Genomic DNA, 20925 nt, shown 5'->3' with positions numbered 1-20925 from the left:
TGTGTCAAGTACTTGACACAGAAAAGTAAAAAAAAAATAGTGTCACTGAGTTCCAAAGATACATAATAGCCCTGAACTATGTGTGCTTCAGTCCAAGAACTGAAAAAAAATATTTTAAGACAAGTGCAACAATCTCAAGCTTAATGACATTCTATGCTAGGTATAGGCAAACTACATAAAAAAGACACAGTGCCTGCAAGTCAAAGCTTGCAGAGATGGATACACAGACACTTAACAGGATACTTGTTATACGCCACAAAAATATAGTCTTCAAAATTATTGCTGAATTGAATAAGAACCTCTGTGACCCAGTCTCAACAAAAATGATACATGATGAGCCACGTAAAGCTGGAATTTATAGCAGTACTGAGATTCTGCTCATACCCAAGGCTAGCACACAAAGACATATAATAATGAATTGGGCCTTCTTGCATTGATAGTATCCTTATAAAGCAAAAAAAAAAAAGAAAAAGATTAACAGAACTATATATACTTTCACATCAGTTTAAAAGTCTCTCATTTTCTTTTTCTTTATTCTAGAAAAATGTTCTACAGTATAAATCTTCAATTTATATTATATTTTTACATTATAGGAAACTGTTTGAATGCAGTTTGAATATTACATCTAAATGCATCGCAAGCACATGGAAATAACGGAAAACCTTGTTAGTATCTATATAACCTGAGGGTAACTTAAGTGATGACCTCGGAATTGTTAAAATATTCAGAGCATGATCCCAAGCAGCAGGGCATTATGATTCTACTAATAGACTTATAATATACGGATGCCATTTACTTTCATAAAACGGCAGGGGTGATGCGCTCTGATACAAAAAAAAAACCATGATCATCAATTTCTGAAAGAATCATTAAAGCCCACTGTATTGCACTGGGATGTTTACATCACTGAAAAAAGGACATGAGGACAATTTGCCAACTGATGAAATAACTACTCTATCTGCATAAAGAAACAGTAGTGCTAGTTAATGATTTAGGCTGTCATTCAAGAAATCTTGAATGCTGTAATCTGAAATTTTACTACTTCTACATAGGGTGGTATTAATTTACTTCAGTGTCGAAGTCTACATTAGCAAACCTTTATTGATGAATCAAACACTATTTAGCAGGTCATGCTGAGCAGTAACTACAGCAGAAATGATGCTCAGTTTAACTGCACCTAAAGCCTCAAACCAAAATGTGCCTTGAGCAGCAAAATCCTTTATAATTTTACTGGACAGGAATTTTTTTGCACCTAAAAAGACAGACCTCATGCACATGGGAACATAAAGCCATACAGTGTAAACTGTGGGCATACTTCTGCAACCAGGAGACACAGCTTCAGCATACACCGTGTTCCAAATTATTATGCAAATGATATTTTTCGCATTTACCTAAATAATTGATGTAAATAACACAGCATAATTCTCATGTTATCAACTATTAAGAGTACAATTCACATTTTATTGAACAAACCGCCTAATGATAACAGGATTTTTTTTAAACATAAAACACTTACAATGCACTGTTCCAAATTATTACGCACAGTAAGTTTCAAAACACTTTATAGGTTGTAAAGAACTGAAAATTGTCATTTGTTGTGTTTGCAGCATATTTACTGAAAACAAAAGCTATTTCAATCAAACTTTTAACAACATTTTAACTTTTTAAACATTTTAACAGGTCACGTTACATTTTAACATAGGACCCCATATTTGATAGCAGCTTCACAAGTCTTGCATCCATTGAACTTGTGAGTTTTTGGACAGTCTCTGCTTGAATTTGTTTGCAAGATGTCAGAATAGCCTCCCAGAGCTGCTGTTTGGATGTAAACTGCCTCCCACCCTCATAGATCTTTTGCTTGAGGATGCTCCAAAGGTTCTCAATAGGATTGAGGTCAGGGGAGGATGGAGGCTACACCATGACTTTCTCTCCTTTTATCCCCATAACAGCCATTGATGCAGAGGTATTCTTTGCAGCATGAGATGGTGCATTGTCATGCATGAAGATGATTTTGTTATGGAAAGCATAGTTCTTCCTTCTGTACCAGGGAAGAAAGTGGTCAGTCATAAACTCCACATACTTTGCAGAGGTCATCTTTACACCTTCGGGGGCTCTAAAGGGGCCGACCCGCTCTGTTCCCATGATTCCGGCCCAAAATATGACTCCACCACCGCCTTGCTGACGTCGCAGCCTTGTTGGAACAAGGTGGCCGTCCACCAACCATCCACTGCTCTATCCATCTGGACCATCCAGGGTTGCACAGCACTCATCAGTGAACAGGACTATTTGAAAATTAGTCTTCATGTATTTTTCTGCCCAATGAAGCCATTTCTGCTTGTGAGCATTGGTTAGTGGTGGCAGAATAGAAGATTTATGCACAGTTACAAGACTCTGGAGGACTCTACACCTTGATGTCCGTGGGACTCCAGAGGCACCAGTAGCTTCAAATATCTGTTTGCTGCTATGTAATGGTATTTTAGCAGCTGCTCTCTTGATCTGATGCATGGATCTGGCAGAAATCTTCCTCAATGTGCCTTTATCTGCACTAACCTGCCTGTGCTCTGCATCAGCCACAAATCTCTTAATAGTGCAATGATAACGCTTACGTTTTCGTGAAATATCTAATGTTTTCATACCTCGTCCAAGGCATTGAACTATTTCAGTCTTTTCGGCAGCAGAGAGATCCTTTTTCTTCCCCATATTGCTTAAAAATGGTGCTCTGCTAAATAATGTGGAACACCGTCCTTTAGTAGTTTTTCCTTAAATTGGGTTCACCTGCCAATCTAATTATCACAGGTGTCCGAGATTGTTTTCCGTGATCAAAAGAGCCCTGACACACAATGCCATCCATGAGTTAAACTGAAAAACTAAATATTTCATCTTTGTGACACTTAAATAGAATTTGCATAATAATTTGGAACGCAGTGTACAGTCACCCATAGTAAGGAATGGCTGTCTGTGGACATACTCTCTACTTGAGTAAACAAGCCACATTCAGCAATTTATGCCTGGGGATGGTCCCATGTTTATGCAAGTATGACATATACCTGCGTACATCTAGTGTACAGTTGTATGGTGCAGCTGTGTCTCCTGGGGGAAGAAGTGATCCTGCATGTCAGGAGCCGCCACGATCCGCGGCTCGGCGCAGGCGCACTGTGCCCATTCACGCTAGTGTATGGGCACTAGGTCCTGGCCGACCGCGGCGGAGATGGAACCCATGCATGCGCACATGGAGCCGCGGGTGCGTGCTGGCACCAATGACAGTGCAGGGCGCGATATTTAAATCGCCCTGCGCTGACAGGTATTGCCGTTTGGTCTCCCTGTGTTCCTGATCCTGTTCCTGTGATTCTTGCTGACTCGGATTGTTCTTGACCTTGCTGTTTCTCCTGCTCTGACCCCTGGCTTGCCTGACTTCCCTCCTGGATGCCCCCTTATGGATCTGATCTTCTGTTGCTGACCTGGCGTGTGACCCGACCGTTCTCTGCCAGCTGCTTTGTACCGCACTGCTCCCACGGCTACCAACTCGGCTTCTCTGACCACGCTCTTGCTCATCCATCCACCTTGCCCTGGCATTTCCGCCTCTTCACATCAGGCTCTCACCCTGCAGGGACCTCTGGCGGATTCCTCTACCACTGGTAGGTGTACTCAGGAGCCGCGACCTGGTCTCGGTTTGCTCCAAGTCCATCCCCACCATCAGGGGCCCTGGTGAATAAGCGGACCAGGACTTAGACTCCGCGCTCTGGGGAAACCTGACCAGTGGACTGCTAGAGGTACCGCCAGGCGGTTCCTTACACTGCAGTTTACATTGAATTGTCTCATGTTCCTATGTTTGTGAGTGTGCACAATTCACATGTGTTCAGAAGCCTGGAATTAGAAAAATATGTAAGCAACTAAAGCCTAAATATTTTTCATATTAATGGTGCATTTCTCTCCTCCGGTTTAGGTTCTGTATCCAATCTGAAAGTTCATTTTTCAATGTATTAGTTAAAATTTGGATATAGAAGAAATGCTACTTTAAGTGGGTATTGGCTAGTGTGGGGAAGTGATTTATTTATTTCTGTTGGCTTTCTCACAGAGATAACAGGAAATTCAAAATCATACAGTTGCCCTCAGAACAGAGGTTTACTCTTTTCTTTTTCCTTTTCTGTCTCCTTGACAGGATGTATAGGGAACTCTCCCCGAAAGGACACAGACAATAAAATGCAACTTGTAGGTGTGCTGAGTGTTTAAAGTGCAAAAGTTACAAATAAAAATGAACACCGTGATCAATAAAAACAATAAATAGAACATCAGCACTCACAGATATCTGAATATCACAATATCTACATTCTATATATACAATGTGTTGCTCTGCTGGAAACACATTTCAGATGATATATTGCATGGAGATAACCAGCAATACCAATTGTGAATAGTGATCAAAAGTCCAAAATACATCAAAATCAAAAGAAAGTCCACTGAGAAACGTAATCATGTAAACACCTTCAGTGCTCCAGCCACCACCAAACAAATCAGCTTACCAGAAGGTTAGACCTCATCACACAGGTCTCACATTGGTCTATACCAGTGTTTCTCAACTCCAGTCCTCATGGACCCCCAACAGGTCATGTTTTCAGGATTTCCCTCAGATGAAACAGCTGTGGTAATTACTAAGGCAGTGAAACTGATCAAATCACCTGTGCAAAATAATGGAAATCCTGAAAACATGACCTGTTGGGGGTCCATGAGGACTGGAGTTGAGAAACACTGGTCTATACTGATCACAAAAGGATGGATGGCTGTCTCCTCTATGTAAGATGATAATGAGCACATATAGCATATCCAGGTCTTATATGCAGAGAAAGAAAGAGGGAACTACATAGTGTGGCAGATTTCCAATCAATTTAATAAATAAGGGTAAGTAGAGGCAAGACAGCAAGGAAAATACAGCAGGCAATATGGACTCTAACATCCCTCAGAAGATGTTCTGTAGAATGAAACATGTAAGGGCAGAGCCAGCTGGGGATACTGGCTTGGACCAGTGGAGTTTGTTCAGTGTTTTGCCTGGTATATTTTCCTTGCTTGTGATTACTTTTCCAGTCTATTTATTAAATAAGGGTAACTACTACACTATGTAGTTCTATCCTTCTTTCTCTGCATATGAGACCCTGATAAGCTACATGTGTGGTCATTATCATCTTATATAGAGAATAGAGCCATCTATCCCTCTGTGATCAGTATAGAGCAATATGAGACTTCCTCTGATGAGGTCTAACCTTCTGGTAAGCAGGTTTGTCTGATGGTGTCTGGAGCACTGAAGTCAGTGAAGATGTTTACAAGATTACGTTTCACAGTGGATTTCTTTTTGCGTTTGATGCATTTTGGACTTTTGATCACTATTCGCAATTGGTCTTGCTGGGTATCTAAATGCAATATATATTTTGAAATGTATTTCAACAGTGAAACACAGTGGGAGGTGATTACTAAAACTGGAGCACTGAGAATCTGCTTCAGCTGTACATGGTAGCTAATCAGCTTCTAACTTCATCTTGGTCAATTAAGCTTTGACAATTAAACCTGGATGCTATTGGTTTCTATGCAGAGCTGCTCCAGATTTTGCACACTTCAGTTTTAGTAAATCTCCCCATTGCTTGTATATAAGGAAAAAAAATAACTTGGGAGATGTTTTAATGCTTCCATGCTCTATCCAAAACTGGAAAAAAAAAAGTTTTGGCTATGCATACACTTGGGCAGTTATTATCATTAAATAGGATTTTTAATTAACATCTGCATTCTAGTGGTGCACACACAGCTACTAGAATTTCAATTCATGTTAAGTCTAGAGGTCTGTTAAGAGGCAAAGGGCAGATGGGATGTGTGTTTTTTTTAATACTTATTTGATTATTGACTGAAAGGTACAGAGTCTTATTGATAAAAGATGCAGCTGCTCATTAGCCAGCAACTCAGTTGTGTGCTTCATTACAAGGATGCTAGTTTTTCCTAAATTTGAGCAGGACAGTTGGTAATGGCAAAGGGGTGCCTACATCCAAAAGAATATGTAGTGAGACATAAGTTCAGGGACATCAGATCCTTTACTGCAAGTTGTCATCCAATTTCAGGAGGAAAGCTATTACCAGGTGTTTATTCCTGAGACATCATCTTGCCCTTGCACCACCCATTTTGGAAACAGGATCTAACAACTTACAGACTTATCTTTTTTTGACAACCCTGCCATGGTCCTGTTAAACCTAATATCTCTTTCTAGAAATCATTACCGTAAGTCATGACTTGTTAACCTTTTGAACATTGCAAGGTCTTGCATTTCAAGTCTGTGGAAAGAACAGACTTCTACAGTTGCACAGTGGATTGCCAGGAAAAACATATACAATGGATTAACTTCTGCCCTGAAAGACAAAAATTAAGCTCACGTGGCCAAATGTTTCTACTGGGAACAGTTCCATTTCTTTACTGAATACTTGCAATTCTAATAGTTTAGTTGGTTACCTTATCTGCCTGTTCATGGAGACAACCCATCTGGGCACCCTCTTCTTCTGTCCTCTCCTGTCTTTTTTTTTTCTTTTCCTCTGCCTTATCTAATAACCATTATACACAATTCTCCTCTCTTTAACTTAGTTAATTTCTTTCCTTCACTTTGATCCCCACATGCAAGACACGGCTCACACGAGACTTGATTTTTCATCTTTGTGGTTCTTCACCCTCAAAGGGGCTGAACTAGTGCTTGACATTTAAAACAACTATCCATTCCAAGTAATATTTTTTTTGGTATCTTGATGTTACTATTACCATATATACCCTTTCTGTTTGTATTGTGAAATTAGCTTATTGGTATATTGGTAAATGGTAAATAATGAATTGGGAAAACAAAATAAAGAAAATAGAGAAAAATACCCTGCTCTATGTCATCTAAATTGAGGATATTAAATGCAAACCTCTTATTTATGTAGATAAAACGTTTCCAAAAAATAGAAAAAAAACAAGTAACTCACTTTTCCCCCGGATATCTGGTCATTTTTTTCTTTAATTTAATGCTATTTAAGAGACATTTGTTTGCTTTTAAATTTCTGAAAACCATTACTACTCAACTTTCCTTTCTTTATGATGTAAATAATGGGTGTTTAATACAACAAATGCAATTGATATTTTTTCTAAAACTACTGTAAAATGCAGGTCTTTTGCCTGAAAAAAGAAGATGATAAATTATATTTGTCCTTTTTTATACTGGTATTCCAGAAAAGTGATAATATTTGAAATGTCCATGTATTAAAATAGGTTTCCTCCACCACCAATACACAAGAATTACAGAATGCTCTCCAACTTATGACTACCTATCATGCATTCAGATAAATGTAGTCCATTTAACACATGTATCTATTCCTGGATTCTAAGCCATGTATCCTCTATTTGTGCCTCTTCTGACCCTCTGTCAATCACAAGCCAAAAATCAGGACCTGATTAAAACCAGCTCCCCCTGTGTGGTACAATATTCAATTTTCCATATACTGTACTCTACTAAACAAGTTATCAGAAGGGATTTTATGTTTTATGAGAGCTAGCATAACAGACAAGTGCCAATAATTAAACAAATACACTTGTGAGCCACCTGAGTATATAAACAAATGAATGTATTAGATCGCTGGTTAGCTAGCCCACTCTCCCAAGATGTGCGTTTAATATCAACTGATCAAATAATTACCGCGCTCTAATACTAACTAAAAAGTGCTCAGTGCATGTAATAAATATGTAAAATATTCACTATTGATATCTTAAACAAAAAAATTATTGTTGCCATAAACTATTAATCACTTAATCACTGTGCAATACTAATATATATATGCCATTATTTCATCAGTAAACCAAGTGGTAATTCATAGTGAAATATAAAAAACTATATATAAAAAATATAAATTAAATGTAAAAATAATCAATATTAATTCATATCTAAAGTTCCAAGTGCAAAAGTGCAAGAGTGTTCCAACCAGATCAAATAATACTCTCCTTCCAATATAAGGTATGCTTCAATCTTGCAGCTTTGTGATTAGCCTGTGTGCCTGTGAGGGATAATCCCTCCTTTGATCCACTCCTTGTTTCAACCACTGAATGTTCTTTGCAAAGTTCATGCAAGAAAAAAGAGATGATATGGTGCCTTATCCCAGAGATAAATCAAGCCTTTAATCTGCTTCCATAATACACTCACATGTCATAAAAAAAATATCGCTTTTCAATATATAAGAGCTGCTGCCTGCCCCCAGACGAAGCTACGCAGTCCCTGTGGCGCAACGCGTTGGGGAGGGGCAGTGACATCACAGCACATCTGATACGGCGAGTACTGATGGCAGGGGGTACACACCCTCTAGTCCGATCTTCACCGCAGGCAGCGGCTCTTATATATTGAAAAGCGATATATTTTTTTATGACATGTGAGTGCATTATGGAAGCAGATTAAAGGCTTGATTTATCTCTGGGAAAAGGAACCATATCTTCTCTTTTTTCTTGCATGAACTTTGCAAGGAAAAGTTCATGCAAGAAAAATTCAGTGGTTGAAACAAGGAGTGGATCAAAGGAGGGATTATCCCTCACAGGCACACAAGCTAATCACAGGCTAATCACAAAGCTGCAAGATTGAAGCATACCTTATATTGGAAGGAGAGTATTATTTGATCTGGTTGGAACACTCTTGCACTTTTGCACTTGGAACTTTAGATATGAATTAATATTGATTACTATTACATTTAATTTATATTTTTTTATATATAGTTTTTTATATTTCACAATGAATTACCACTTGGTTTACTGATGAAATAATGGCATATATATATTAGTATTGCACAGTGATTAATAGTTTATGGCAACAATAATTTTTTTGTTTAAGATATCAATAGTGAATATTTTACATATTTATTACATGCACTGAGCACTTTTTAGTTAGTATTAGAGCGTGGTAATTATTTGATCAGTAGACAAGTGCCAATGTTAGCAGATTTATGACAAAGAAGGTTAAAAAAAAATTAAGTTTTTTTGTAGTCAAAGTAAGAAGATGTGGAGCAAAGCTACCAAAAAATGTAATCTCTGACCTGGGCAGCTACATTGCTGTTTCCTGGTGGAGCTAAAACTGTATCTACGTGAGAATGCTTTCAGCATGTTAGGTTTTGTCTAGCTAGGAGTACAGAAAGTTACATGCCATACGATTATACAAGTGTGCCTAAAAGCAAACAAACTTTGGTGGAGATCAGTAAGGGCAAAACAGAGCCTGCAAGGCAACATGGTGGAGCTGACTGGATGTCACTACATGGTGTGAATTTTCTGGACAAATGTGAACTGCCAAATGCTAAAGAATCAGAGACTAAAGTACAGTGGATTAATTTGGGTTGAACCTCATGTCACAAAATATCAATTCACACCAGGGGCGGACTGACAGCTCATGGGGCCCCCGGGCAATAAGGGATCATGGGGCCCCTGTGTCCTTGCCCAAACTCAAAAAAGGCTATGAAAAAGGTACCAGGGGCATCTCATGGGGCCCCCTACTGACCCTGGGCCCTCGGGCAGTGCCTGAGTTTCCAAATGGTCAGTCCGCCACATATCTCTATAGTACTTATGAGGATATAGGTTCTATGCATGGAAAACTTGTGAACTAAGTACATTTTGTGCACTCTTGCAGTTGCTAGAATACAACTATATTATCACAGTATCAATGATCATTTTCCAAGGTCAGTATATCATGGGGGAATTTTGACTGGCTAATACATATTTAATTTAAACATACACTATACATGAAAAAAATTGATTTAAAATACATATCTGTCAAGTGTCTAATCAGAATTCACTAGAGTAAAATGTATTTTCATAAGAACAATGTTTCCATTCATATGTCAGTCTCAACTACTAAAATTCTTTTAAAACATAGAATATATTAATGATGTGATGAATAATGATTATGAAACCACTAAGTGAAGAAAGCCAGCTGCCCAAGATAATCACTTTTCGTAATCCATACTACAACGTTGTACATATTGGATGATTGGAGTTAATGATGTTCTAAACCAATTTACTGAGATATTTATAGCCATACATTTTAACCGTATGCAGTTTATGACAGGGTTAAATTTGAGAATACATCTTGTATATGTCACGTTTGCAAAAGTGCACAATTAACTCTGCTGTTATATTATTTAACAAAAAAAAAGTATACGTTCTTTTAGAAAAGCTTGGACTTAGGAATTGGATTAGTTCCACATTTAAGAAATGTTATTAATTTAGGTCTTGATCAATATACTTCTGTGTTCTTGCACTGTAGAATTATAGTCTAATGACTATAGTAGGATTTAAAAAGGGCTGATTCCAGATGTTATATATTTTCTTTTCTTTACTTATTATAACTGTGAGGCATTGATGTTGCTTTGGTAACAGTTTTCTTCTGATTAGTGTATTTGTTTAAATAGCAAAAATTTCCTATACTATTCTACTGTATGTTGTAAAAAATATTTGTGCTGTCTTCCAGTCTTTTCCAGACTTCGCAAATATGGAATATGCATTCTCATGCAAAAATATTAATTTAAAAAGTGTTACATTGTCTACATGTCTATGGCATTAAGTTATCTTCCTTTAAACCTCTGCATGTTGATGTTGTGCTACGTACTAACAAATTCAAGAAAAGGAAAAAACCTAAGCGCAATCGCTATAGGGGAGAGTATATCCACTACTTCCTGTGGTCCCAGAAGTATCAGAAAAAATCTATATAAAAACAGAGCCGCACAGTACTATACAAAATAACAATCAATAATAGAAGAAATAAATATATCAAAAGTATATTCACCGCTCAAAACCACAGACCCCCAAAAAATTAATTAAATAACTAATTTTAAATTGCATAACAACTTAATGAGTGAATAGCAAATAACTCACATAAATGAATGAATAAATGGAACATGTATAGTGCTGCTGCCTTAAATAGTGAATAAATCAATAATCATCCCATAAATGTTTACAATAACCAGTGAAAGCAGTGCAAAAAATCAAGTATAACATAGTGACACAAATAAACATACAATTAAATATTGATTTATATGACATCAGTCACCAGTTCTGAGGAGGTGTAAATATTTTGGAGGATGTCCCGCCATCTAATCAGCCTCTAATTGCTGAGGGGCTAAGTGATTGAGGATCTCTATAATGTCTGACACTCACCATAAGTGCGATTGCCTATCAAGTTTAGATGGGCCACGGTATCTGGTGAGTGCCACTAAATTGGGGAAGGTTTTCGCCTGGAGCACATGGTGACACTTGAATGAAATTTCATGCACTTACTCAATTAATTTCACTTGCTCACGTAGTGACTTTAGTGGATCAGAAGGACTTTTTATTCAATCACATTTTATTTATTTATTTATTTTTAGTGGAATTATTATTTTTTTTTTAAATTGTAAATTTTTATTAAGGACCAATGGCCATTTTTTTAAACAGAACACAGTTACAACAATAACACGTTATGTGTAAGCGTTGCAAAGAGAGAAATCTATCATTGGCATAGAAAAGAACAAAATCAAGGAAAACATGAACACAAGTAAACAGCATATCAATCTGTACAATTCAAAAACATGAATCAGCATAAACCTGCACATCATTAGACTATGTTAGACTGCATTATTTGTCAAAGGCATATTGCTTGAAAAAATGTCCACACTATATAAGAGGAGGGGGGGGAGGGAGGTTTACCAAAGGAAGAGTGATCCCATAGCCCCCAAATAGAGTGGAAATGACCTAAATGTTCACCCACTAGAGCTGTAAGATATTCTATTTTCCTGATGTTTGAGATCGCTCTTAAAAGGTGATTTTGCGAGGGAACATCTGATTTCCAAAATGTGGTATCACCCTTTTGGCGGCTGTCAGAATATGCACTCCCAACCTTTTAGATTGTTCGGAGATACCCCTGAAGGGTAAGCCCAGGAGATAACATAATGGATCTAGGGGTAAGGCAACATTAAGTACTTGTTCCAACACCCTTTGAACCATGGCCCAATAACCCATAATGTGTGGACAAAACCAAAAAAATGTGTGCCAGTGTACCCACTCCTTCCATGCGTCTCCAGCACTTAGACAGATTTGAGCTAATTGCATGGAGCACTACAGGGGTCTTATACCAATGCATCAACACTTTTATATAAGTTTTCTTTGTATATAACACATTGAGAGGTCTTGGCAGCAGAATCCCATATCACCTGTCAACACTTCAAGGAAATTGAACATTGAAGTTCATCCTCCCATCTCCTCATATAAATGTGGGACTTCTCATCCATAGATTCCTTATTGAGAAGCAGCTTATATAGAGAGGTGATAAGATGCTGTTGAGAGGGACCTTTAATAGCTATCCTCTCGAAGTCTGTAGGGAGGTCTAACATAAAGGAGGAGCTCAGGGAGTGGAAGAAGTGACAAAACTGCAGATAGGTGTATCTGGCCGATACAGGTATTGTGGATTTAAATTCCCTAATCTCCTATGTCCCCTAATCCACTGACGGAAGAACACATGCTGTTTTAAAACATGTTTTGAAAGCAGTTGGCCCCGGAGGGATCTCCTATCGCACGTAGCTGACATAGATAAATGGAAGTCCCCACCAATGATTCTGAAAGAGTGTGATAAACTTAAAAGTGGAGAAATGGTTTCCATAATACCAGTTGATTAGCATTTTGAGCATATACATTAAGGATTGTAAGGTAGGTATCACCATATTGGCATTGGAGCAATATATATCTACCTTGGGGTCTAACACCAAAGAAACCACCTGAACTGGGCAGCCTTTTTTAATGAGAACAGCAACACCTGTTTTTCCTGTATTGTCTAAGGTGGAGTATGCAATAGGAAAGTATCTGAGGGCAAAGTTAAACAAGCTACTATTTTTAAATGTGTTTCCTGCATAAAAATAACATTGGCTTTGGACTGGCGGAATTCCCTAAGAGCTATCTCTTCCTCACTGAATTCAAGCCTTTAACATTGCAAGAGTATAAAAGTATAATCGTAAAGACATGTTGGTGTGGTCTGAGTATTAAACAAATGTATGCAGGGCAGTATGACAAATAAACCATGCTGTTTCAACAGAAAATAACACAAAAAACATTGGCTAAAGAAGACACAGCCAGTGCGTCGTAGCATAACTAACAGGCATAAAACGAACAAAGCAAAAGAAGACTTGTAAATACAGTATAAAGCCAAAACATGGAGAAGGCCTGAGTAGCCTAGGCCACACAGGTATCCATAGCCGTAGCTGTAGATAGATGGGGACAAAATTTGGAGGGTGAAGATCATGCGGTGACTTCACTTCTCTCCTCTGAAATGGAGGAGACCTTTGAGGGATCGGCAGTCGGTTTTTGTTCTTGAATCTTGCTGGTGTCTACATCTTGTTAGGGGTAGTAGTTGATCTTGGCTTAGGCAGAGGTAATGCTAGAGCTTCATCCAGGAGAGGAGGTAGGTCTAAATTACGTAGGAACGCATCTCCTTCTTGAAGGTCTCTGATTGTGTGTTGAACACCATCTTTGGTTACCGTCAATCTGAACAGAAAGCCCCATCTGTAGATAATGCGGTGCTTCTGTAGGTGGAGAGTAAGTGGATGAAGTGTACTCCTCTTAGACAATGTGATGGGGGACAAATCTCTATAGATTTGGATTTTTCCCCTCTTAAATCAACAGAAGCAGCATTACAAGTGGAATTCAGCAAAGATTCCTTACTGTCATAATAGTGGAAGAGGACGATAATGTCTCTAGGTCTCGCGCCCAGTGGTGGTTTTGGAACAAGAGAATGATGAGCCCTGTCCATTCAACAATCTATATCCAATACCACCAGGGCCAATGCAGTAAACAGACCTTGCAGATAATCCTGTAGGTTGGTGTCCCCTATAGATTCTGGGAATCCACGTATTCGGAGGTTCTGTCTCTCCGCTCCCTATTCTTCAAGTCTTCCTGTAAAGATTGTAACTGGGACATCTGTTGTTTTAAAACATGATTATCTTTTTCTAGCACATGTACAGATTGTGAAAAAGATTATGTAACTTATCATCCAGAACATCTGCTGTGAGATATGGAACAGCGGAAAGAGGAGAGGGAGCAGATTGATGCATTACCTCCGCTGTATGATCTGGCCGAGCATCCGGTTCCAGCATCTGGGCTGCAGAATCGCTTGAGGCTAGGGATGCGGCCCGAAACACATACCTCTCCATGTGGGTAGGCCGCGGCTGCTTAGCGGCTGATGGAGGGAATTTCTGCCTTCCTAGCTTACCCATTGGGACCTTCAGATGTTGTTATACCTGTATTTGATATCACCCTGCTGGGATATGTTGCTGGTCGCTGCGGAGGAGCCAGAGGAGAGAGCGGGCTCAAAGCACATCCGCCATCATTCCCCTCCACGCATGCGCCCTGGGAGATTACACTTTGATGCCAATGGATAATATAGTTGTCAAGATTAGGTGTTCACACATTTTTGGTCACGTAGTTTGAGATTTAAAATTCCTAAAGGTTAGTGACTTAAAAAGACAATGAGGGCAAGGTTCACATCTGTTAAGTACTACTACCACCACTGCTCATTTTGCTGGTTGTAAAAAAAAGCACGCTATAAGGTTATTAAAAGCCAAATGAAGGCAGAATATTGCTTCCAGACACATTGATGGATCCATGCCTCTCTCTATTGTTCCTTCCATCCATCCTACTCCATATTATTTCTGTTTTCCCACATATCTGATATACAAATCATATCCTTAACCAGTTAATAAGAAATTGCATCTAAGAATATCGTAATCTGCACCTGAACACCTGGTAATGGCATAATATATTCCATCCATATGGCAAGTCTAAAGCAGCTAGTTAGTGTCAACACTAACCAAATATCTGCTACATCAAACACATTGCCACTTGAAGAGCTAAGACATCTGGCAGAGGAGAGTGAGTAAATACTTTTGGAGATTTTTTGATGACTGGTATTTTACTCATGTAATAGATTCTTAACTCCTGTAAGCCCTTTCATCTCACTATTCAATGTTTTCTCATAGGAATCAATATTTTTTTCACCTCACATTTCCCAAGGCCTGAGATGCTTGGGAGATTACTCTATAGAAGTCTGATAGGACCCACTACGAAGGAACTGCCAGTGGCAAGGTGTAAAGGATGCGGAATGCAGCTATCCAGCAACAGCAGAGATGACCAGATCAGTGGGCTACCCTGAGGGAAGCTGGAGTCAGAGCCAGTATGATTAAAGTAAGATTTGTTAACAGTGAAACAAAACTCCATCTGGCAACAGCAAACGATATACAAAGCAAATGTGAAAATATTTGTGGACAGTGATTAATGAGACCGAAAGCTTAACTAGTAAACTAACTATAATACAATTTATGCAAACAAAGGGGAAGCATGAATTAGGAGGGTGAGACAGGAGGTGTGAGGAATAGTCAGAAAGGGGGTAACCATGACTGAGATCAGGAACAAGAAGAGCAGATTTTAGGTAGCAGTGTACAGGATGCAGATACTGGGCACAATCATGGCAGGAACCAGGATCAGGATAAATCATCAAGCAGGCATATAGCTAACAGGCAAAACCCTGAAGCACTGATGAAAGTCAAAGGAGAGTTTATATACTTTCCCAGGCAGCATGAGGTGGAGCCTAATTATTGGGATCCGCTGGTGGCCCCAAACGTATGCACTTAAACTCTGGGAACCACAGTTCCACCAGCAGGTGATCCAAGTCCTGAAACAAGGAAAATTTTGGTCATAGGGTGAAAATATTGCAACAAGCCATAGCTGTCAGATTCCAGTAAGTTTTCAGCTGGTGAGGAAAAAGTTTTGAAACTGTACGTCAGAGGGGCTATACTGGCTGAATAGATGTACTTTATTTAGAAGTTCATTTATCCACAGCTCTGCAACTGACAAAGGATGTGTGTCCATTTCATTAACACTTTTCTTCAGGAATAAGTAAGACTGAGGCTCAAATGTGTGGGGTGGATTTACTAAAGACAAATAGGCTGTATAGTTTGTAAGTGCAGTTGCACTCATTTTTCTCAGAGCTTAGTAAATGTGGTAAAGCTATGCTGATAGCCAACATCCAATTATGTGCAAGTAAAATATTAACTTTTATTTTCCTTGCACCTGATTGGGTATTTTTTACAAAGTGACACTTTAATATATTGTATTTACTAAGGAAAATGTGTGCAACTGCATATGCAAAGTGCACAGTATATTTACCTTTAGTAAATAGACCCCATAATATTGTTTCTAAGCTCTTTCTCAGTTTATAAAAAGGGTACTTAAAAATATGACCATTTTTAAATTTTGGTTTAAAGTGGAGTATTTTAAACAAAGTTTTGTAATTTCAGTCAGTTTTAATTTTCATATTTATTAATCATGCATTAGGTGTTACCTTTTAATAGCCTTAAAGTGAAGTTTTCCATGTTTGACAAAACATGCTTAGTGTGTGCATATATTGTACACAATACTTTCCACTAGAACAATTCCTATTTGAAGCACTGGAACATCTTATATTATTATACAGTGCAACTCTGGTGTCAAAGTGTTCATGAAATGTCATCAGCGTTCTAAGGAACAAATCTTAGGTGTTCTAAAAAGTGTTACGATAGAGCTGAATCTCTGTTTTGATTATACTGTGAACAATCAAACTGACAGCTAATAATAATGTACATGGGCATTTAGCTGATTTCTAATACTCAAACATTCCAGATATACTTTAAAATTCGTCTTTTTTGTCAATGATAATGTAAGCCCTGTCATCCTACTCTTGACACTATAAAAACTCTCTGCTACAGAAAGTCAAGTTCAGGGAAAATGTATTTTATGACTTTGAAAATAATGCATACATCCAAAATCCAGACTTCATAGATACAAGTGAATGTTGCTCTTAATTTCTGACAGCAATGCATAAATACCGAATGATGTGTCATGTGCACTGACATTTTGACATTGAAATGTAATGTTGTAAAGTAGTGTTGTAAAGTAGTAACAACAAAGAAAGTATTTCTGCATACATTCTCATACAAAAGGCAAAATTTAGTTTTTATTTTTCGTAAGGACAAAGGGCACTGCTTCAGAACTTTATTAAGAATATTAACAGACCATTGTAACAATGCGTGCTTGTCACAGAGGTCCAGTAACACAGCTTGGGTTCAAATTCTACTACAAACCTATTTGCATGGAGCTGAACTGAATATGCTATTTTTAATTCCTATATGTCTTGTTAATAATATTAATAATATGAACTTCTATCACTTTATAATGGAAAACATTTAATATTCTGCATGTTTATTAGAAGATTGTGTCTGAACATTGAACATTAAAATTGTATTGCAAGTTTCCCACGTAAAAAAAAAAAAAGGTAATTTGAACTCTTGCTGTCATTTTATTCTCTTTTATATTATTAAAATGATGTCTCCTTAAATTTACATAGTATGTTCTGCTCCTTATGATGTTGTCATTGGTCAGCTATCATATTTAGTGGTTTTTAGTTTCATTACTGGGCTATTCAGCCAATATGAGACAAAGTGTGAATTCAGACATGGACAAAATGCCCTTCTTTTAACAGGGATCTTTATCATAGTGCCAGGTATAGTAATGGAGTTTGGAGCTCACAGGCAAAATATAGAAAACAGTTTATGTGTTTATAAAGAAAAAAAAACATAGGCCAAGATAAGTGTCATCAACAAAAAAGAGAGAACTAATTTTAACCAGTTGCTGACAGCACTACAGCCAAAAGACAGCTACAGTGCAGTTGGCTAGCTCTGAGAAGGCATCCATGGATGTCCTCCTAGAACCACATCCCCCCTCACGCCCCCTGGAGTGCACACCATGCAAGAGTTGTGATCACTGTGTTCTTCAGACACAGCTGATCACGTGCCATGTAAAGGGCCAATCAGAGCATCCTTTTACCATGTGATCAGCTGTGTCCAATCACAGCTGATCACAGTATAAATAGGAAATGACAGTTATTGGCAATCCTTTCCTCACACTGACAGCGCGTGAGGAGAGGAGAGCCGGTAAGAGGCATTTCTCAGAAGGGACATATACACTCATCATCAGGGCACTGATGATTAGTGTAGCCCCATCAGTGATTATCAGTGCTTTGCAAGACTGCCCATCGGTGCTGGCTATTAGTACTCATCAGTACCCATCAGTGCCAGCTATCAGTGCTGCATATCGGTGCGGCCTCATCAGTGCAGTCTATCAGTGCCCAGCAGTGCAGCCACTTCAGTGCACATCACTGAAGGAGAAAAATCACTTATAAAAACTTTATAACAGAAACTAAGAAAAACTTTTTTTTTTCAACATTTTTGGTCTTTTTTCATTTGCTTAGCAAAAAATAAAAACCCCAGTGGTGATTAACTACCAAGAGAAAGCTCTATTTGTCTAAAAAAAATGAAATATTTTAGTTGGTACAGTGTTGCATGACCGCACAATTATCATTCAAAGTGCAACAGCTCTGAAAGCTGAAAACTGGAAGGGGGTAAAAGTGTCCTGTAGGCACGTGGTTTAATTTTTTTTTCTGTAGATGAATCCTTGCATCCTTCAGATCATGCCCGTCTCATGTTTAATCATGTAGCCACACTGCCAAAATTCTTTGACTACCATGGTAAATTCCATAATATGCTGTAATTTCCCTAGAATAAAATGTAGATTATTAATGTTACCATTCGGGATCAGTCATGAGAGGGTATGGGGTGTCATCAGTTTTTGTTTGTCTTGTGAGGTGGCAGTGGCGGGCAACATGGTTATTGATGGTTTTACAATGTGGAACTTTTTTGAGGAACTACATTTTTCTTAATAAAGGGCTTGTCAAATGTTTGGGTATTTCTAGGACATCATTTTTGTGTGAATGAGTAGGGGGCCTGATATGGTTCAGGAGGTGGGGCTGCATGATTCCCCCTTTTCTGACCAACCAGGTTACATGCCCAGATTCAATACCATAATTCATACCAGACTCAATGCATATAATTTTTTTTTTCATTCTTGCTCTTGGATGTGCTGCAGCAAAAATGACATTTACAAAGAAGAAAAATGACAATTTAAATTGCCAGAAAAGAAAACTGCATTACCGGCTTCTTAAGAAAAAACAAAACAAAACACACACACATACAGAGCCCTCCAAAGCTACCCACAACAGATAATAGACTCTTAGTGGTCTTCTGTGTATATTGTTCTGTGACTTTTGGGGTCTGTGTGCCATTTTTTCATGACTTTTACTGGAAATGTAAAACCTTTTTTTCTTTGTAATGTTGAGTTAAAAAAAAAAATCACTGCTCCTTGCTGCATGGAATTTTTTTTTTAATTTTGCATTGGTACATGTTCCCCAGGGTAGTGCCCATTGCCATGACAACCTTCCTTGCCTATTATCCCAGAATATGAGCATTTTTAATTTGAAAGATTTTGATTCTATTGATTTCAATGGGGTTTGGGCTTGGCATCCAAATTCGTTGAAGTTCAGTGAACTCCTGCTGACCCGAACCCAATTAATGCAATAATAGTTCGGGCCATGGGGAAATTAATTATATTTTCAAATTTAATAATTAATGGATCCGAATGTCATTGCCTTTTTTTTTTCTGATGACACCAGTTGATATTGTTCAATCTGCTCATACCATTTCGCTTGCTGGGTTTGACTAGCATCCAAAAATATTGATTCTACCTTTTCAATAATATATAAAATATATAGTAATCTTCCAGGAAAACTGCTATTTTTTTTTAATCCACCCAGACCAGCGAATATACAGTACAAAACAAAATCTAAAGATACAAAACAAATTCCAAAAAGGAATCAGGTCAACATAACAATTATTGCAAAAGGAAATTCTTCAATGAATGAATGCATATGAAAAGAAACAAAATAAAAATGTTTGCCAGGAACATATCTAGTGACTACAGCACAGCAGGTCAGGAGAGGTTTCAAACTGTCTACTGTCACCACTCATTTTCTTGGATCGTAGAGAATGTTTCATTATGATAATAACCAAACTTTTACCCATATGGAGATGTTAGGGAGAAGTTATTTCTTCTGATAGTATGAAGAACTCCTTAAATGGTTTTATGGACACTGCTTGAGGCAGCCATGTTGAGTTTGAATTTGCTGCAATTGGGTGATGCATCAGTGTTGACACAACCATAACAAGCTGGTTCATGTAACCTGTGGCCACTACAAGAGGCAAGAATGCTCCTTACAAGGGGCAGACTGAGCATTTGGAAACTCGGGCACTGCCCGAGGCCCCAGGGTCAGTAGAGGGCCCCATGAGATGCCCCTGGTACCTTTTTAATAGGCTTTTTTGAGTTTGGGCAAGGACACAGGGGTCCCATGATCCCCTATTGCCCGGGGGCCCCATGAGTTGTCAGTCCGCCTCTGCTCCTTACACCAAGCAAAGTACCACCTTCAAAGATGAGTCTATCCAACAGCCTTACCTCTATAAATCAAGTAGCCTGAAAATGAACAATGCAACTCATCTGGAGAATATAGTAATAATGCAGCGATTACAGAATGTCTGGCCTTCTCCCACCAACAGGATAAAGCAATATTGAAGAAAGGTAAAGTTTATTTCTGTTTTTCTCACTTTTTATTATAAAGCAAATAGACAAATTTCTGTATGTTATTTTCTTTGTTGTCTTTTGGTTATTTTTAATAATTATGTACAGATTTATATGCACTGCCTGCCGAAGGATATTAAATATAAATATTGATAAGCTGCATTTCTGTGTATTAAGCTAAGAATTCATAGCTTCTAAAGAGATCAATGCATTACTAGTGCCTATGTGTGTGCAAATGTATGGTTACCTAGCATACCAGTCAGCTGACATACTGCAGATGATGGCAATATATCTACAGTTGTGTATCTGTGTGGTCTGTTGCAAAGGTGAAACTGCAAGGATTCCAGCCCACAGAACAGCTTGGGGAATCTCAGAAGT

At 38.2% G+C, this 20925-nt stretch overlaps 1 protein-coding gene across 1 annotated transcript in view; it reads right to left on the bottom strand.

Moving 5' to 3' along the window:
• Positions 1 to 20925, bottom strand: part of LOC149449870 (teneurin-2-like) — a gene marked incomplete at its 3' end in the record, with an annotated part of 1333566 nt that overhangs the window by 1066385 nt on the left and 246256 nt on the right. The window lies entirely within an intron of this gene.

The sequence above is a fragment of the Staurois parvus genome, unplaced genomic scaffold (assembly GCF_062004578.1).
Source record: "Staurois parvus isolate SC_StPar_1 unplaced genomic scaffold, SC_StPar_1.0 ptg000598l, whole genome shotgun sequence".
In the NCBI taxonomy this organism is placed as follows: domain Eukaryota; kingdom Metazoa; phylum Chordata; class Amphibia; order Anura; family Ranidae; genus Staurois; species Staurois parvus.
This window is presented reverse-complemented; position numbering and strand designations above follow the sequence as displayed.